This window comes from Polypterus senegalus, chromosome 1 (genome assembly GCF_016835505.1).
Source record: "Polypterus senegalus isolate Bchr_013 chromosome 1, ASM1683550v1, whole genome shotgun sequence".
NCBI lineage: Eukaryota > Metazoa > Chordata > Cladistia > Polypteriformes > Polypteridae > Polypterus > Polypterus senegalus.
In genome coordinates this window covers 273712064-273731474 of record NC_053154.1, presented here as the reverse complement: position 1 = coordinate 273731474, position 19411 = coordinate 273712064, and positions in this window count along the sequence as shown.

Below are 19411 nucleotides of genomic sequence, written 5' to 3'. Positions count from 1 at the left end.
ATTTTTATTATGACTCATTTAGAACACTATTAATCAGACATATCACTAATTCTAAACCCCAGACAACCAACAGTATAACCGTAAATTAGTATAGATTGAGGGGATTATGCACGTCTAGTTTCAATTGCATAGACTTTTCCTTAATTGCCCAGTTTTCCATGCTGGAATAAAGAGTTGCAAGCTGATTAGTTCCTGTCCATTGATTATCTGGATAAAGCGAGTTTAGCTGTCGAGGTACACTTTGTCAGTATATCCAATACAGTAAGTCCAATTAGATTAATCAGGGTGCTGGCCTTTCAATGGAGTTGTAATGTGACTTGTGTTAAATGAACAAGGCTCTTTTCAAATAATCCTGCAATCATAAAGCAACCATACTAAATACCTTTTCTCTGAGTATCCAAAGTTAGCATATAGTACTAAAAATGGATAATTACAGAAAAGATCTTGCAAGTCTAGCAAAAAACAGGATGACCTCTGTTCAAGGAGAAAAAGAGTAAGACCCGGTTTGGGGGGACTGTGTGTTTATGTGAACAGAGAGTGGTGTACGAATGCTGCCTCAGTTGCGCGACATTATCCCTGCTGATAGAGGTTTTATCGGTAAGGTGTCAGCCTTTCTACCTGCCGATGGAATACAGTTGTGTGCTGGAGGTTGCCGTCTACCTCCTGCCTAGTGCAAATGCTAACCAGGAGCAATCGGAACTCTACGTGATCATCAGCAAACTGCAAACGATGCACCCCGAGGCATTTTTCATTATTGCTGGAGACTTCAATCATGCCAACTTGAAGTCAGTTCTCCCAAAATTCTTCCAGAATGTAAACTTTGCTACTAGAGAGGGAAGCTGTCTGGACAATGTTTACATGAGCGCTCCTGATGCCTACAAGGCCCTACCCCGCACCCCCACGTTGGCTACTCAAACCATGTCAGTGTTTTTATGGTTCCTGCATACAAGTCCCTGCTGAAGCGCATTAAACCAGCCTGCAAGAACATCAGAGTGTGGCAGTTTGGTGCTGTTTCAGCTCTCCAAGACTGCTTCAAATTGACAGACTGGGACATTTTCAGGGAGGCTGCTATGGATGGTGACTCCATCAATCTGGAGGAGAAACGCATAGAGGATGTTACTGTTACCAAGGATGTTACCACAAGAGCCAACCAAAAGCCCTGGATGACAAGAGAAGTGCACAAGCTGCTCATGATCATAAATGCAGCCTTCAGATCTGGAGACAAAGCCGCCCTCAGGGTGACCAGAGCCAACCTGTCTTGCGCTATAAGGAGGGCTAAGTGGGCATACATGCAGAGGATTAACAAACAATTCAGCAGGACCAGAGACACACATCGTATGTGGCAGGGCGTTCAGACAATTACAAACTACAAGCCCAACCCACACAGCAGCAATGGTGATGCCTCCCTTCTGGATGAGCTGAACAACTTCTTTGCACGGTTTGAGGTGCAGAACAAAGAGCCTGTGAGAAAAGCAACACCTCCCTCCACTGACCAGGTACTCTGTCTCTTCATAACTGACGTTAAGAGGACTCTATCCAGAGTCAATCCACGCAAGGCTGCAGGACCTAACAACATACCTGATCGTGTGATCAAAGAATGTGCCAGTCAACTGGCTGGTGTCCTCACAGATATCTTCAACACATTTCTGAGCCAGTCGTCAGTCCCAGCATGCTTCAAGTCGACCACCATCATACCAGTGTCGAAGAAGTCATCAGTGACATGCTTGAAAGACTACCAACCAGTTGCACTCATGCCAATCATAATGAAGTGCTTCAAAAGTTTAGTCATGTCACACATAAAGACTAATCTCCCTGCTTCCCTTGACCCTCTTCAGTTTGCATACTGCTCAAACAGGTCAACTGAGGATGCCATATGCTCTGCCCTTCACCTCTGCCTGTCATATCTGGATAAAAAAGACACATATGTCAGGATGCTATTCTTAGACTTTACCTCTGCCTTCAACACAATCATCCCTCAAAAGCTGGTTGTTAAACTGAGCAGGTTGGGCCTGAACACCATCCTCTGCAATTGGACCCTGGACCTCTTGGCCCCAGTCAGTTCAAATGGGCTGCAACACTTTCAGCAACATCACACTGAGCACTAGAGCACTGCAGGGCTGTGTGCTTAGTCCTCTGCTGTTCACCCTGCCGACTCACAACTGCACAGCCAAGCACAACACCAACCTCATCATCAAGTTTGCAGATGATACAACAGTGCTGGGACTGATAAGCAGGGATGATGAAACAGCATACAGAGATGAGGTGGAACGGCTATCTGCATGGTGTGAAGACAACAATCTCTCTCTCTCAATGTTGACAAGACAAAAGAGATAATCATGGATTTCAGAAAATCATATCATGCCCACATCCCACTGAGCATCAATGGTTTAGATGTGGAGATTGTTAGGAGTACCAAGTTCCTCATTGTGCGCATAACTAAGGAACTTATGTGGACGCATAACACCTCATCACTAATGAAGAAAGCCCAGCAGAGACTACACTTCCTGAAGTGGCTGAAGCGAGGAAATCTTCCCCCTTCCATCTTCACCATGTTCTACAGAGGGACCATTGAGAGTGTTCTGACCAGCGGCATTACTGTCTGATATGGCCACTGCAACATATCCGAGCGCACGGCCTGCAAAGGTTAGTGAAGACAGCAAAGAACATTATTGTGGTGCCTCTCCCTTCACATATTTTACAAACACGGTGTGCGCATGGCCTGCAACATTGTGCAGGACACCTTACACTACTCACAAGGACTTTTCTCTTGCTGTCCAAGAGAAGATCCTGCACCATCAAAACCAGATCTGCCAGACTGCAGGAGAGTTTTTACCCCCAAGCTGTCAGACTCTTTAACACCACGCTGCCCCCGGGATCTTCCACACTGCCTCAACCACCTCTAAAAACAGAACTTTTATACATGCAAGCCACTTTCCTGCAAAGACGAGTATGAATGTAGAAAGAACTGAAAATATCATACTGACCTTTAAGTATTTTGACACTCTTGATATCCTTCTGCTGTGAAACATTCTGACCTATCATTGTTTACACATGTCTTAAACAACTATTATCATACACTGATAATTTCTGTATTATTTATATCTATTATTTATTTATTACATTACATATCTATTGACTATATTTATGTATTGTCACACACGTGCGCATGGGAGGCAGCTAAAGGGCTTGAGTGAAGGCAGTTCTGAGGCATGCCGGGATGTGGCAGAGTGCACTGACTCTTTTTCTCCCTTTCCTATAGACCATTCCCAGGAGATTCCACCTGGCTCTTTTGACATCACGTCCGGGACCGAGCCAATGGAAATAGACCTTACCAGCTCCGGCCCCTCTGATGTCACGTCCGGGTGTAATCCAATGATTGAAGAACACGTGCCCGATCCTTATGACCTCACTTCCTGTCTTCCCCTTTAAAAGCCTGCCCCTTTTCCCTTTTCCCTCAGTCTTGTTTTGGACTCGTTTGTATGCACTTCAGTGCTGTGTATTTCTATAAAAGAACGACTTTGCAGCCAGGATACAAGATTATATGGGTGGCTGCCCCAAATCCTTATCTGAGTATGTCTCATTCGTGTGACAGTATCTAGATTGTAAATACCATACATTGCATCAATATTCATATTACTAACTACACGTCAATATTGCTGCTACTTCTTTCTCTTGTCTTTGCATAATGTCTTGTTTGTATTTTAATTTTAAACTTTAATTCTATTTTTAATTTATTATTTGCACGTCCTGTTGTTACACTATGGACCCTGCTTCGCAATTTCGTCTATCTGTATGCTTGTACAGTGGAACCTCGGGTCATGAACGTCTCTGAACACATACAAATCGGGTTCTGACCAAAAAGTTCGCAAAACTTTTGGATCTGCTCACGACCACACACTTGGGTGACAAACAAGCCAGTTTCCCTTCTAGTTTGTACTTGCCGATGATTTCCGCACGTGTTCAGTCTCTCCCTGTACAGTACATTATTCTCGGTCAGACGTGCATTGCGCAGAGGGACTTTGTGGTATAGCGGGTCCACAGCTCATGTCAAGAGGCCAGTTTTAAATAAATAATCACCGCGCTTGCAGCTTAGCGAGGGGGCGTGGTGGTTGATTGTTACAGCTGCCACGTCCTCTTCATAAATAGAAGCGCGAGGCGGCTAAAGGGAGGAAAAAGAAAAGAAAAACGGAGGTTGCGAAGTGAGGAGGTAAGCAGGAAGCAGTGTGGAAAGAACCGGTGTGAGCGAGCAAGCGAGTGAGCATGTGCTTGCAGACAGGCAGCTGGACAGTGAGCCCAAGCAGGAGCTGCAGTGACCAGAAAAAGTATGGCTGGCCGCGTAAGGCAGTTAAAGAATGCCCCGGGCTTGTTTTTAAAGAGACTGCTTCGAGCATTGCTTTAATCTCGTATTTAATGAAGACTTTTTTCTATTGTATTTTAACCTCCACTTCACTTCTGTTTTTATTGGATTTATTTATTGAAGGATTCTGAAAGCAGTGCACTTTATTTAATTTGGACATTGTTTTTGATTGTTGTTTTGCTGATTTTGTGCTTAAAACTCATTTAAAAAAGTGTTTACAGTGAGCGGTTTGTAAGGCTATAGCGTGAACTCTTGCAATGTTAGTTTTCTCTGTTCAAGGTTTTCTAAGTGTTATTCAATGTTTTTACATTTCGTTTACTATTACACTGTGCATTCTATGGTATAATTAACTATTTGTGCTTAAAAATCTTTAAAAAAAATATATATTTACACACAGCTCGTACGGTCTGGAACGGATCAATTGTATTTACATATAATCCAATGGGGGAAATTACTTTGGGTCACAACCAAACCGGGTTGCGACCAGAGTTTTGGAACGAATTACGGTTGTCACCCGAGGTTCCACTGTATATGGTTGAGATAACAATAAAGTTCACTTTAACTTTGACTTGACTTTGAGTGAGGACACCCATGTGTGGGTTAATTTTTACACTCATCCATCCATTCATCCATCTACATGATTGTGTGTGTGTCACTGTGCCCAATATGAACAGGATTACAGTATACCAATAAAGCCATTGGAAGGGTGGTCTTCTTTCAGCTACTGAGCTCCTAAGAATGTGAAATGATGTGTCTTTTTGTGTAAGTGATGCACCTTCCACCTTAGCATTCAAATCCAGGAGTAAGATTTAATTTTATACTACACTGTACCTTGATGAGAGTTGCTGATAAGGCCGATCATTTTCTAATTACATTTTTTTTCTCTTAAATAAAAGTGAGGTGATTGTTTACAGCTATTACTAACAGTTTCTTCTTCTATTTTCTCCTAGGTATCTAGCGTGCCCTGTGGTGCCACTGCTACCTTGACCAAGCTGCTTTCCCAGGCTTTAGAGTGAAATGTCATAGTCGTTTGGTGGTCTCAGCCATCATGTTATACTACATTTATTGACCTCAGCATGTAGAATTCTGTAAGCTGCATAGAGGGTAAGGATGGCTAGTTATCTTAGATTACCTGAACTTTATGATGCATGTTGTGAATGACTGTGGAGCTTGCAGAAGTTCAATTTCTCCAGAACCACTTAAATAGAGCTTGTTTTTCTCTTCCGTTGTCAACTGACCATATTACTTTTTAACTGGATTATTTGTTATCTTTACTACAACTGCATTTAAACTTAACTTTATAGATCTCTTTGTTGGACTTTGTTGGATGTACTTTATGTACTTTTCTGTTGCTGTGCAGGAATGGCATGGTGGCACAATGGTTACCAATGGTTCCTCAACGATCCTGCCACCTGGATTTGAATGTTGTGCTCAGATGTTGTCTGTGTAAAAACTGCACATATCCTTTGGGTCTGCATAAGATTTTTTTCTTCCACATTTTGAAACATGGGCAGAGCAGGTTAGATTAATTGGGATTCTAAATTGGCCAAGTTTGAGTGTGAATGTATGTGTGTGTGTGTGTGTGGGTGTGTGTGTTTGTGTGAGTAAAATAGACTGGCTTCTGCCTTGTGACAGATGGTACCTGGGTAGCCTCCAACACCATCTGTAAACAGACTTCTACTTTGCTCCAGTCTTTTGCTCAGACACACACACATATATGCTGGATCCAGTTTAGAATCACCAATTGACCTAAGCAACATGTCCTTAGGAATAAGTGAGGAAACAGCATGACCCAGAGAAAATTCCAGAAATACACAGGGAGAATGTGCAAACCACACACAATGACCAGAAGTGGGATTCAAATCCATGACACTGGATCCTGGAGGCAGCAGTGCTAACTTCTGTGTCAGCTTACTATAAATAAATACTGTTAAATCGACCATATTTTGACTTGTAAGCAGACTTAGGTTTAATTGCAGACTGCATAGTTGTGGTTTGTTGTAATAAGAGTATTTTATGTCCATATGCCTTCAGTATTGCATTTTTTAATAATACTTTAATAATAAAACAATAAGGCATATCTGATTAAATCTTACTATTATTGTATATTTTAATAAATGAACAAGGTTTCTGTTTTACATTCCTGTGCTTTTCATTTAGGACACAAACCACTTAATAAAGCATTCTGCTCCTGAGCCGGTAAAGAGCATGTGCATTACATGTTGATCATGGCAGTCAGGTCATCCAGCCTGGCTTACTTTATTCATGTAATGCAGTCAACACAGAACGTACTGCCAGCTACAGCCTGACTAATGATGGACTCCACTGTTTTTTCTATTGAATTAATCAGCAGTTAGCAGGAATCAAATAAATGTATTCATATTTTATGCGAATATGGATTTAATTTTAAACATGTCCACTTTTTGAGGATAACACTCCGTGAGATGTTTCAAAGTTGGTGATGTAATTTCTCTCTTTTAGGATAGGTTTTGGCAACTGTTTTGTAAAAGAATTAAAAGACAACATACCCATTCCTTCTTGGCACCTGCACTTGCAAAAACGTCAAGGCTGACGTGTTTGTCAGCACCTTTATTAACTTTAATATCAATTACAAGTTTACATTGAGTAATAACAATGAATATTTTTAATCATCACAGTTATTTAGAAATGAAGAAAGTTTAGTATAGTCAGTTAATTTTGATTCTAACCATCACTTCATCTAGTGCATTATTTCATTCTGCATGGAATTTGCATCAGAGACAGGACTCCTGCTTTCCTTTGGAATAAAAAAGAAACAATTTCGCAATGGCGATTCCACCCCATCACAGATGTCTTTTTCAAGGAGTCAATATGTTACCTTTCCTATGATTTTCAATCTAATGTCAATTCACAGAGCCTATAAAAATTGTGTTTTATATTTCTAATTACTTTAGAGATCTGATTTCACTTTAACATTATAAGTAGTATTTTTCTGTTAAAGCCAAATTAAATCCAACATTGTAATTCAATGTTGTATGAGAATAAAATGTGAAAACTTACAGGGTGGTGAAAAATTTTTATAGGTACTGCATGAGTTTTTTTCCATACATAAGGGAAGATAAAAACAATTTTGCCTCAACTTGAGAAGGGTTTATAAGTTTCTAGCATTTGTCGTTTATAATATATGTTTCTTGTTTCATGGCAAAAAAAAAAAATCAAGTATTGTGCTGTTATCAGATTTCATAACACTGGACAAAAATACACCTTTAAAGATTAATTTTAACATAATCAACATGTACCAAGATCATCCATCTTTACATACCACAGTCTAGAGCTTTTGATATTGACAACAGAAGAAAATGTCGTTACTGTGGAGAAAATTGTAATGGTGAATGAAAGAGTTAGTTAGAGATAGTTATGGTACAGTTGAATCCATTCTTTAAAAACAATTAATAAAGAGCAAGGTCTATAGTATGCACTTTGGATATCTAAAATATTAACTCTGAAACCTCACCACATCCAATATTCCCAAGAGAATCTTGAGCTAATTAATGTGAACTGGGAGAAATTTATGAAGTGGTGAAAGTTCAGGTATGTCACTATGGCCCAGACTCCTGAAAATAATTGAAATAGTGAGTCTTCAACATCTGAAAAATTCAAGACCCAAGCCAATTGCTGCAAGATCACATGTGCCATTCTTTTGTGATCTTTAGGGTGTAATCAGTTTAAAACAGTGTTTCACAAATTGCTGTACCGTGAAAAGCAGCGAATCCCCAGCTCATGTTTTTTTAGCAAACTAAACTGCCCCCAGCTTGTTTCGCTCACCAATCCCCGGGCAGGTGCTATGCGCTAGCTACTTTGCAGATCTGCTGCTCGTGTATGGGGAAGTGGATGTACAATTTAAATATATTGTTATTTTCATGGAAATTGTTACATATGCATAATAGAACTAACTATTTTACATTACTGTAAGTAATTAATCATAGTAAAAAATAGTACAACGTAATAAATTGGAAGAAAATTATGCTTCATGTTGCGTTAGAGGTATTTGTTGCGTTATACGTTTTGTTTCTTTTGCTTTGAAATTAACACACAATTACTTTTTAAACTTACACTCTTACTGTAAAACTTCAGTAAAGGCAATATTTTAAATCAACTTTTCGTCAGTGTCACACTGAATTTTTATTCCGTGTTTGGACTTGCATCATGACAATGCAACGTATAACTGATTATTGTTTCTTTCTCTCTAATAAATAAACCAATTTTTTCTAATGTTTATCCCTGTGATTTGTTAATTGTCATAGCAAAACCTATTCTAACGGGAAACTGTAAACGTTTTAATATGAATGGCATATCAAGATCTCCTTTGGTGTATAATGTTATCCATGGAAGATGTACTACATTACCTTTCTTGTCACCTGTTAAAATTTTACATGTCATAATTGTTCGATTTTGAATAAAACTAATCTTGTCCAACTGCATAGCCCATCACTCAGACATAAATTACGCAATAACATTACGATACATCCTTCTTTCAACAGTAATTCAGCCAGTGGAAAACTGGACGGTGTTAGCATTTGTAGATATCCTATAGGATATTGTAAGTTGATGTTTTCATCTTCTGCAACATCAACACCAACTGTTTCAGCATAGTATATTGATGCGCATTTAACCAATTTTCTGTGTGACCGATCAACAATTTTCATGTTAATTCATTTTACTTCGTTTCTCGGTTCTAGGATTACCGTACTCAGTTCTTCTGTTGATAACCCTTTGGGATGAAATTCTTCAATAAGATTTGGACATAATAAATCTTCTTTTATTGTGAAGTTAAAGTGAGGAAAAAAGTAAAACTTTATAAGAGCTGAGAGCACAGGAACTGTGTCTGACAAAAGCATTCACACGAATGAGAGGTAAGAGGACTGTGGGCATGTTTGAAAAATGATTGAGAGGAGGGTGGGACTTGAAAAAATCTCTTGGCAATAGTCTTGTCTCACGGGACTTGAAAAAATCTTTTGGCAATAGTCTTGTCTCAAGATTTTCTTTTATGATAGAAAGATATGATCACTTTTCAGATAACATTTCCATCAAATATTAATTTTATGTTCTGCTTGCACGTCCAAACCTCCAAATCAATAAGGGACAAAACAACCCAACCCCATCCCCACTCCCTGCTGTCTAATCTAACATAAGTAAATCTATTTAAAAAGACTTATAAATATTATGGTAGCTTGTATGCAATTCTTCTTTAGGCACTCAGTAGACAAATTATGGTACAAAGTAAATATGTTTTTGTTTTCACCTCCGTGGTATAAGAAGATTTTCTCAGTCTAATGCTAGTCCACAAGTCAAAAACGTTAAACTGTGGATTTAGATTACATGCCTCAAAAGGCAAACCAAACTAGTTATTATTTTGATTGTCTTTGATAATTTGAAAGTTTATCACAGAACTGGTGAGGAAAGCAGTCGACCATCCCACTATCTACACTTACACTATGAGTTGCAAAGAAACTGTGAATGCAGTGAAATTCCTGCCCTAGTGTGACAGCCATATTTGTTCCTCAATGTGAGGGGCTACACCAACAACGAAGAAGTCAAGTCGGCTACAAATGGTGACACTGCACAAGTCAGTCAATGCTTTTTATTTAAGTGGAGTAAAACATTCAACATTATTACAAGTGTATTGTTTTTTTCCCCATTATTGCCTTTAATAGATCCAGGTCAAAACTTTTTAAATGATAATCAAAAACCATTATTACCACTCTCAATTTTGGTGAGAGCAGGCCATTCAGCCCAACAAGCTCACCAATCCTATTATCCTATTTTTTCAAAAATAAAATCCGCCATACTATGTGGTAATTTATTCCATGTTTCTATGGTTCCTTCTGTGAAGAAAAATCTTTTTAACATCATTCTTTCTAATCTAATTCTTCATTCAAGTATTTCTCTTACCAGACATTTTCATATCAATATGCATGAGCCACGTCTGTTTTGGGCCTGGAATAATCTTCTCAAATGATGGGAACTGAATCAAGACAGAATTGGAGAATGTGCGCCCATACAGTGAGACTTATTTTCTTCTTCTTCAACATTTCCAACTTCTATGCGGGGTCGATGTGCTTGATCAACCCTCTCTAAATAGCTCAGACTTGCACCTCCTGTACTTTCATTCACATCAATCTTTTGCCCACATATTCATTGTCTCTCATCACATGTCCTTTCCACTTTAGCCTACTTTCCTGTACTCTCTTAGATATCTCTCCCACTTTTGTGACGCCTTTGTTTGCCACATTCTTATTCTGTCCCATTTTGTAACTCCACACATCCATCTCAACATTCTTATTTCTGCCACATATAACATTTCCTGCACTCTCTTTACTGCCCATGTTTCAGCTATATACATCATTACTGGCCTTACCACTGTCTTTAAAAACCTTACTTTTAACATTTGCCTTAATTCTTTGATCACACAATATTCCTGATACCTTCTTCCAATTGCTCCATACATGCTGCACTCTGTGAGTTATCCCTGCATCTAATTGTCCATCTTGGGCTACCACTGATTACATTGATTAAATTTGGATGGACTAAATTTATCCACTCTTTTCAAAAACTCTCCCTGCCAGCTTACTTATGAAACCTGATCATTAAACCTCATGTATTCAGTTTTCTTCCTAATTATCTTCAACCCTCTGTCTTCCAAACCCTTCTCCATTCTTCCAACTTCCTCTTTTCTGGTGCTACACAACACAGTATCATCAGCAAAAGGCATAACCAGATCAAAGAGATAAGATCCACACTTCTTGACGTAGAACTGTATCATAAGCCTTCTCCAAATCAATAAACACCATACGCAATCTTTTGTTTTTCTCGTTGGTTCACTATCATCTATCTCAATGCAAAGACTGCATCAGTTGTTCCTCTCCCTGGTATAACACCAAACTGCTCCTCCCCTATGGTGGTCTCTTCCCTAAGCCTTCTCTCATTTTTTTCATTGTGTGTGACACCAGCTTTATCCCTCTTTAGTTTCCAAATTCTTGACTATCACCCTTCTTCTTATAAATGGGTACAATAACACTGTTCCTCCACTGCTCTGGTGTTCTCTCCTGTTCATAGATACTCAGCATTTGATCTCACAACACATCTACTCCCTGTTCTCCTAAACTCATCCACACTTGCTGGTATTTCATCCGGTCCAGTTACCTTTCCATTTTTCATTCTTTTCAGTGCCTCCTTTACTTACTCCATCTTTATTCTTAGTATTAGCCCTTCATTTGGTACTCCGACCCCAAATACTACCTTTGGATTTTCTTAATTCAACAGCTTTGAGACTTGACAACTACCAGTCTTATCTGAAGAGGAGTTTGAAGCTGCATGGCTCACAGCTAGAAAGGTCAGCTGATATAACACATTGGCCATAAACACAAAATGAAAATGTAGTTTAAGTTAGGCAAAGGGCCAAGGTACAAGACTAGTAAACATACAGCAAAGAAGCAGAACAAATTGATTTGCAAAGTCCTCCGTAAAGGTACAACAAGCATGATGGAAGAGTTATTTGCACTGTGTTTAAACCCACTTGCCCAGTCACCTTTGATGTACAGTTCACATGCTCCCAGCTTCTCTTCAGCTATTTCTTTGGACCCACTATATCCCCTCAAACATCCTAAAAGTGTTAGATAAAGTTGCACAAATGGTTCCTGTGAGATTATGTGTGTGCATGAGTGCCTTGTACCTGATACTTCTAGTCAAAGGTCACATTTGATCACTGCTTAATTCTCTAAATTAACTTTTGAAAACTACTACTAGGTACTGCCTAGTTTTTTAGTTCTCCTTTCTGTGGAAGACATTTACTTTTCTTTGTTTCCCATTTCTGTTCACCCCTTTACAGCTGGTCCCATGCTTTATGCTGTTGTCACCATTTTGAGCTGGTCACACAGCCTTCGTCTGACAGACATCCCATCTTCAACCCCCACCACACACTTTTTCATAATAAATGAAGGGAACAAAAGCCAAAGTAATCATTCTCTTCTGCTATGGATTAACTTGTCAGACTTTTTTCTTCTTCTTCTTTTTTATAGGAGCTGCCAGCCTTCCTGAGCTTTGATGTTGTGTCTGTTTTCCAAACTGTCAAAGCACATCCCACCCAGCCTTGGCTCTGCTTTGACCTTGCTGAGCCAAAAGGAGCTGTGAAGAAACATTAAAATCAGAGGCCGATAATCATTACTGGGCGTCTGTTAAATACAGCAGCATGCAGCCTGCAGTTCAGGGCCCTGGCAGCAAAGCCCCCTCGTTCAAAGTTTCTCCAAGCCAGCCCACCTACCGCTTTACTGTGAAGCCACATTTCTTGTTTCTGAGAAGCAGCAAACCTGGGACCCTACTCCATTTTTGTAGTTATTGTTTATGTACTTGAGATGAGGCTAATTTGATCACATATGGGATTAATTTTAGGACTAAATGATCCTGACCAGGATCACAAGATATTAGAAAATGGATGGTTGGGTAAGATTAGAAGTTTAGAAAAGTGGCCAAGGAGCTGCCTTTTGAAGCACAAAGTGACATGGTCAGACTTGTCTTTGGACTCACTAGGTGAACATTAGGTGTGTCAGTTCACATGTCTGCATACCACTGACATTTATCCATCATTACATTTACTGGGTTTGGGATTTCAGGGAACTGGATAGTCTCTCTTAGGAATGGGATGGATGGGAAAGAAGCGTATCGCTCAACACACCCTCACTCAGACATACAGAGAGGCAATTGAGATAATCTGCATAATTTTGGGAAACCAGTATAACGTGCTAACTTTACATGACTGGTAATCAGGCAGTCTCACTGAACTCTCAGGCTAACCATTGTACTGCCTGAAAAATAGATTTTACTATTAAATGTAATAAGCACTAATCAGGGATAGTACTCATTGCAAAATACATTACAGAAAACAAGCAATAATAATCATGTGGGAGGAAATCCCACATAGACATGGAGGGAATGTGCAAACTCCACAAACACTCCAGGTATGGGCTTTGGACTCCAGACACTTGATCCTTGAGATTGCAACGATAACCATGGGATTATCATATGTTACCTTTAAAGTCACTCAGTCATTGTCCAACCCGCTACATCCTAACACAGGATCACAGGGGGTCTACTGGAGCCAATTCCAGCCAGCACAGGCTGCAAGGCAGGAACAAACCACGGACAGGGCGCCAGCCTACTACAGGGCACACACACGAGACAATTTAGGATCGCCAATGCACCTAACCTGCATGTCTTTGAACTGTGGGAGGATACCCACGCGGACACAGGGAGAACATGCAAACTCCACGCAGAGAGAACCCGGGAAGCGAGTTCTCCTTAATGCAAGGCAGCAGCGCTACCACTATGCCACCGTGCCGCTCTACCTTTAAAGATCTTAAATAAAATAAGAATTATATTCATTTTTTTTTTCAAACCTATTTGTAACAATAACGCCAGAATGGTGCCAAATAGTGTCATTAAGACCCCTGCCTCCTGCTCTGGGTCATTTACATCACCGTCAATGGAATCTCGTATGAAACTATAATATTTATGCATATCTGGAAAGTTTGGTTATCTTACTGCGCATGTCTTTGTGTTTACATTTTAGAAGCATCCTCTTGTTTCCTGAGTTTTTTAATAATGAGAGGAATTTAAACAGAGAAAATTTGTGAATGAGGGTTTTGAGCAGAGTTAAATGCTTTCAGACAAGCAGCCTTTATATTTTATTATACCTTCTTAAGGTGCTTCACTTAATAGGACAGTGAATGACACTGAATGTCACCACTGAAGCACAGGCAGGTTAAGTGAGCTGCACAGGGTCAAAGAACCAAACCTATAAGGATCAGCCTAAAAAAAAAGAATGATTATTTATTAAATTACTTCATGGGTTTATACTTTGTTTAGAGTATATTTTATTATGGGCTCTGTATAGGCCTCCTAGCAAAATTTAATTTGGCCAACTCAGGTAGAAGAAACCAAACCTTGACAAGATCAATTGAAGGACACTCTCATTCTCACAAACACTCGCTCATGACTCACCACCAGCTGTCAGACTACTTAATGCTCTGCATAAGGTATTAGATATGAAATGAGGCTCTTTTTGCAGACAAAGGATGTGAAGTGATTAACTTAAGATTACATTTAGTGAGGTGCAGGATTTCAATCTATTTCAGCTTATGACAAAATAACATCATACAGACTTTATTCAAGTGAGTGACACCACCACCTCCTATAGATTTTCATTTGAATGACAACCTTTATAGAAATCTAAAAAGGTGATTATGATGATTTAGGAAATAAGACCAAGAGCACTCTGAGCAGAGGCTTTGGTCTACATCTCGAAAGGATTTGACACTTCCAAGTGAAGAGGCATCTTCTAAGTGCTACCAGGGAGAGTGCTGTTTTGTACCTGCTGTAAATAAATAAAAAGGAAGTTGTGAAAAGTGTTGGGGTTCCAGCCAAGAAACACCCATTTATTAGCCAGTAATCCCAACAAAAAAAATGTTGACTAGAAAACAATGACATAAGGCAGTGTATCACTAAGACAACCCCATCTGCTCTGCCAGAAAGCTTCCACTTAAATGACGGCACTTCCTTGTGATGTTGGTTTTTTCACTTGTCAGGGCCAGACAGGGGGGAGTGGAGGGCAGGGTAAAGGCGACAGCAGTCCTCTTCCAAGTGTTGTTCATCCATTCTAAAGTAGGAAACAAAAACAGATTAAATAACTGTTCCACCTTTCTCCCAGGTTCCTGGTGCAACCATGAAAATGGTCCATCAAAAGACTCACTATGCTCATGTGGGCAACTCTGCACTAGGACAATGGTGGAAATCAGCTGCTCATTTGAGCCTGGAATCAGTCTTCCATTTAAGGACCAGAGGTTGTAGGAAGTGGGAAACACTACTACTCTTTAGGGAAATTTAGATTTTACATTTTGAAGACCTTAACCTTTCTATTCTTGGAGGATCAAGAAATTATAAAAAGCCAATCAAAAATTGGAACTTTGCTCTTATTCTTTGCAACGTAGAATCCATGTACTCATCTGTGTAAAAATGTAATTGATTGAACAATTCCTGTCTTCCTTGGGGGGTTTCTTCCACAAGATTTACAGTCTACACTGGAGAGCTCACTTGTAGTAAGAGTATAATGTTATAAGACCCAGGTAATACACTTGCAATGGTAATTTAGGCCCCCACAGCAGTACAACTAAATGGTCATCCTGTACATGGTTCCTCTGCAAAGTATATGGTACTGTGTTGCCCCATTAGGAAAATATGGGTGGTTCCATGAAGACTTGGCCTACAGCAGATTGTGTTTTTGGGGGCACCTGGTGTTCCTGGAGTAAATACTGAACTACACTGAACTAGGAAAGGATTCCATAGCTGGACCAGAAGTTGCACCATGTCACCACGTAAAAACACTTCCAGGTCAGTTTGGAGTCAGAAACGGAAGAATGACAAGCACTGGCATTATGACTAGATTTTTCATTAATTCTTCTGTACACTTTACTAAAGTGGTGTTATGGATGTCTTTGCAGTGGTTTTCAGACCCAAGGAATCAATTTCTGGAGTTTGTTTTTTACCCAAAGAAAAAGTTCATTATTTTTTTATTTTATCATTTTAATGCTATTGTGTATGGGCAAGGAACGATGCCTCTTTATTGATGTTGCATGGTTTGTTACCTAATCAATGTTTCCCATGATTCATCGGGACAGCATGACAATGACATCATCAATTTGTCTATTTAAAGATTTCTCCTTTTACTAAGGATTTATCCAAGATGAACCCTGTGAACTGTATGGTGATCATTCCTTAAAATTTTCTGTTTTAAAAAGACCTCTTTCTTTCTAAATTTTGATGATGATTTTGGTTTGAGTAAAGATAAGATTTCCTTCTGGCTAACAAACTTAGCGTGTCTCTAACTATGTTTTCTCTTCCAGTCCTTTTCAAAAATCAGTACAGTTGAAGGACAAGATACCTGGTGTTTGAGAGAGTGAAACAGAAGGGGTCAAAAGGCCTGTGGTGTAGAACTTTGAGGGCAAATAGCCACCCAACTTTATAGCAGACTCAGAGAGGATTCTGTTGCTTTTCAGTTTATTTGTATACTCTATCTTTGTTCAGTACTACCTGTTAATTACTTTAAGAAATCTCGATATACTACAGGTATTTTACCCACTTTACCATTATTCTACGGGGAAGAAAATCTGCAAGTTTAACAGTAAAACCTCAGGACTAGTGCTATTGTTTATTGTTGCTGCTTTTGCTTCGTTGACGTCAGATTTAGAGTCCTAGACAATGATCCTGTCAGTCATATAAGGCGAAGTTGCCTTCTTTAGTGAAAGAGTGCTGCTCTCATCATTGATGTGTTGTGCGAGTTATTCACGCTTTACTAGATGACTTTGCTTCTAGTAATTTCCAGGAGCTTGTGGTCATTTTGATTGCAGCTAATTTTGCACAGAATACACAATAAGGTCATGGTGCTTGAGCGGGTCCTAATAATATGACACCCAGGGTTACTAACTGTTTTTTGGTGCTGTAGACTTTGGGGCATTTTAAGGCATACAGTTCTTAAACTGTCTTCAAACTTCTGGGCCAAAGACTCACTCACCTAAGAACATCCATGGTGCTTCCTTAGAGAGCCACATCTGTAGAAAATTGCAAAGATCCAATCTTTTGGTTCTCAAACTGCATACTGTTATGACGTAAGTTCTGATATCCTGTCCATGAAATGCATGAAAAGGAGAGGAGAAAAGAGAAATTTCTTGTAGAATCAATCACTAACCTCAATTTAATTCCAAGTATGTAAACACAACTATCACCCTGCAGATATTGAGATCAAATGTCACAGTGTGTCTGAGAGACAACCTCAGGGCTTAGTTATTAACTGTTACACTCCGAGTCAGAGGGTGGCGCTGTTGTCTAATGCCTTTTCTCTGTTCCCCTTCTGCAGAAAGGATGATTGACAGCCCCTCCATCTCTGACATTGCTTTTGGTTTCCACCCTCCTGAACCCCCCTTCCAGACTGCAGACACCATAACAACATCTTGGGGTAGTCTGAATAAGACAACTATTGAATGACACAATCCCTTTTCTGCTTATTTTTTCTTCAGTACCCCAACTCTTTTTGATGTTTCTTGTGTCTTACTTCATCAGCAGCCTTGGAAACACATACTCCTGCAGCGCCCACAATATTACTTTGCAGTACACAGTTATAAACTTTTTTCAAGTTTTCAAAGCACATATAGACCAGACTGGCAAAGTCTTATGAACCTGGAAATACAGTATCTGTGTAAGGACAAAGAATTGGTCATCTTTTCTACATTCATGATTCCATCCACACTGAATGTTAGGCTCAAGTGTCAGATGGGGTCTCAATGCCAGCACTCTGGTATAAGCGCTCCCAGAGAAGCTGATTAGTGTAATCTCTCAGTAAATTGAACTCTTACCTCACACAATATTGAAGAGGCACATTAGCCATAACAATGCTAACACCCAGCTCCTAGTGCTTTCAGTATTTCTAGTTGGGTCCAAATGACCTCTGAGGCTTTGGCACAGTGCTTTTTAACCACTTCAGTAAATACAGTTACAAAGATTCCAACAGATGCTTCTTGCACTGCCTACTCTGAGGAGGACATGCACACTGGTAAAAACAAAGTAAATAACATGGAGGGAATAGTATCCCAAAAGAAGTATTCCCATATACAGTACAGCATAGCACCTTTCCTGTGATTCCACAAACAAAATGGTGGAAGATCACTTCATCCCAAGATGAAGTGTAATTAATCATTCTTTGAAGTGCACAATTTTCAAACAACTTTTATTCCTTTTTTTTTTTACTAGCAGGCTTCTTGGCTCATGTATAAGGGAGATAAACTGGAAGCAGTGCTAATGAGGAGAATTTGCTTATTGTTGCCATTATGAATGGATGATGTATGGCAGAGGGACCTCCCATACCGATTTTTCTGTTTAATTTTTAGGGTGCATTCCTTCAGGGATTACCAAACTATTATGACTTCACTTTATCTGCATTTTGAAATGATAGAACTAAAAGCTTATGACCATCACGTTGGGCTTTAACAATCTGTGCTTTAGAATTCAGGCTACTCCTGGAACATACTTTTAATGATCCAATTCACAACTCACAAGATCACCTTTGCATGGTGTTGCCTTCAGCTCCATGTTTACTTCATAATCAAGAAATCTATAATTCACATACAGTTTTATATTTAACACAATGCCTGCTGTGTTAGCACATTAATTTTATCACTTTGATTTGGTGGCCATGTATACCCTTCCTTTGCTTTGTAAATATCTTCAGTGCTGTGTTAAATATTAAAGCAGCTAGAGCGTTATACAGTGAATTAAAGAATATAGCATTTGTCATTCTGTCCAGTAGGTTCAGGGCTATTCTGTATAACAGAAGTTATGGACTGCATAGTGGGAAGCCCAAAATATTGTTCATGACAGAATAAACCAGGAGAAGAAATTGAAGAGGGAAATGAGAAAGAATAATCAAAAACATGCTGTTATGTTAAAGCACAGTTTTTCCCCTGGTATGTATTTTTTGTTGCTTTGTCACTTTTAAACTATTATTTTTTTATGTTTTTATGTTTATTTCATTTGTTAGGTTTATCTGTGATTTAGTAATTGTGTGCACTACCTTTATATCTGTATCCATTGTTGTACTTTGTGGGTGGGGCCCCTGGAGGTGGAGCCACCGTGACATCACTGCTACTGGGTTGGTCCTAGCTTCTGGCTTTACATTCATTCAGGACTCAGACTGTGTTGGAGCTGCAAGTATTGTTATTTCTTTGAATTTATTGGGTTTTTTGTGATTTTCTTAGCTTCTGCCTACAGATTGTGTATTGGGATTTGCTTTCTGTGGATTACCTTTTTTGGCAATCATGTCTTTTTTGCCTTATTTTGAATTTTTGTTATTAAATCTCTCAACTTATAAAGATTACAGTATGGGATTGTCTTTCAAGCCAGAGTTTTCAGTGTTATCTCCCTTATTGGGCGTTTTTGTATGTTCTGATACTTTTATAGATTTCTTGAACTTTA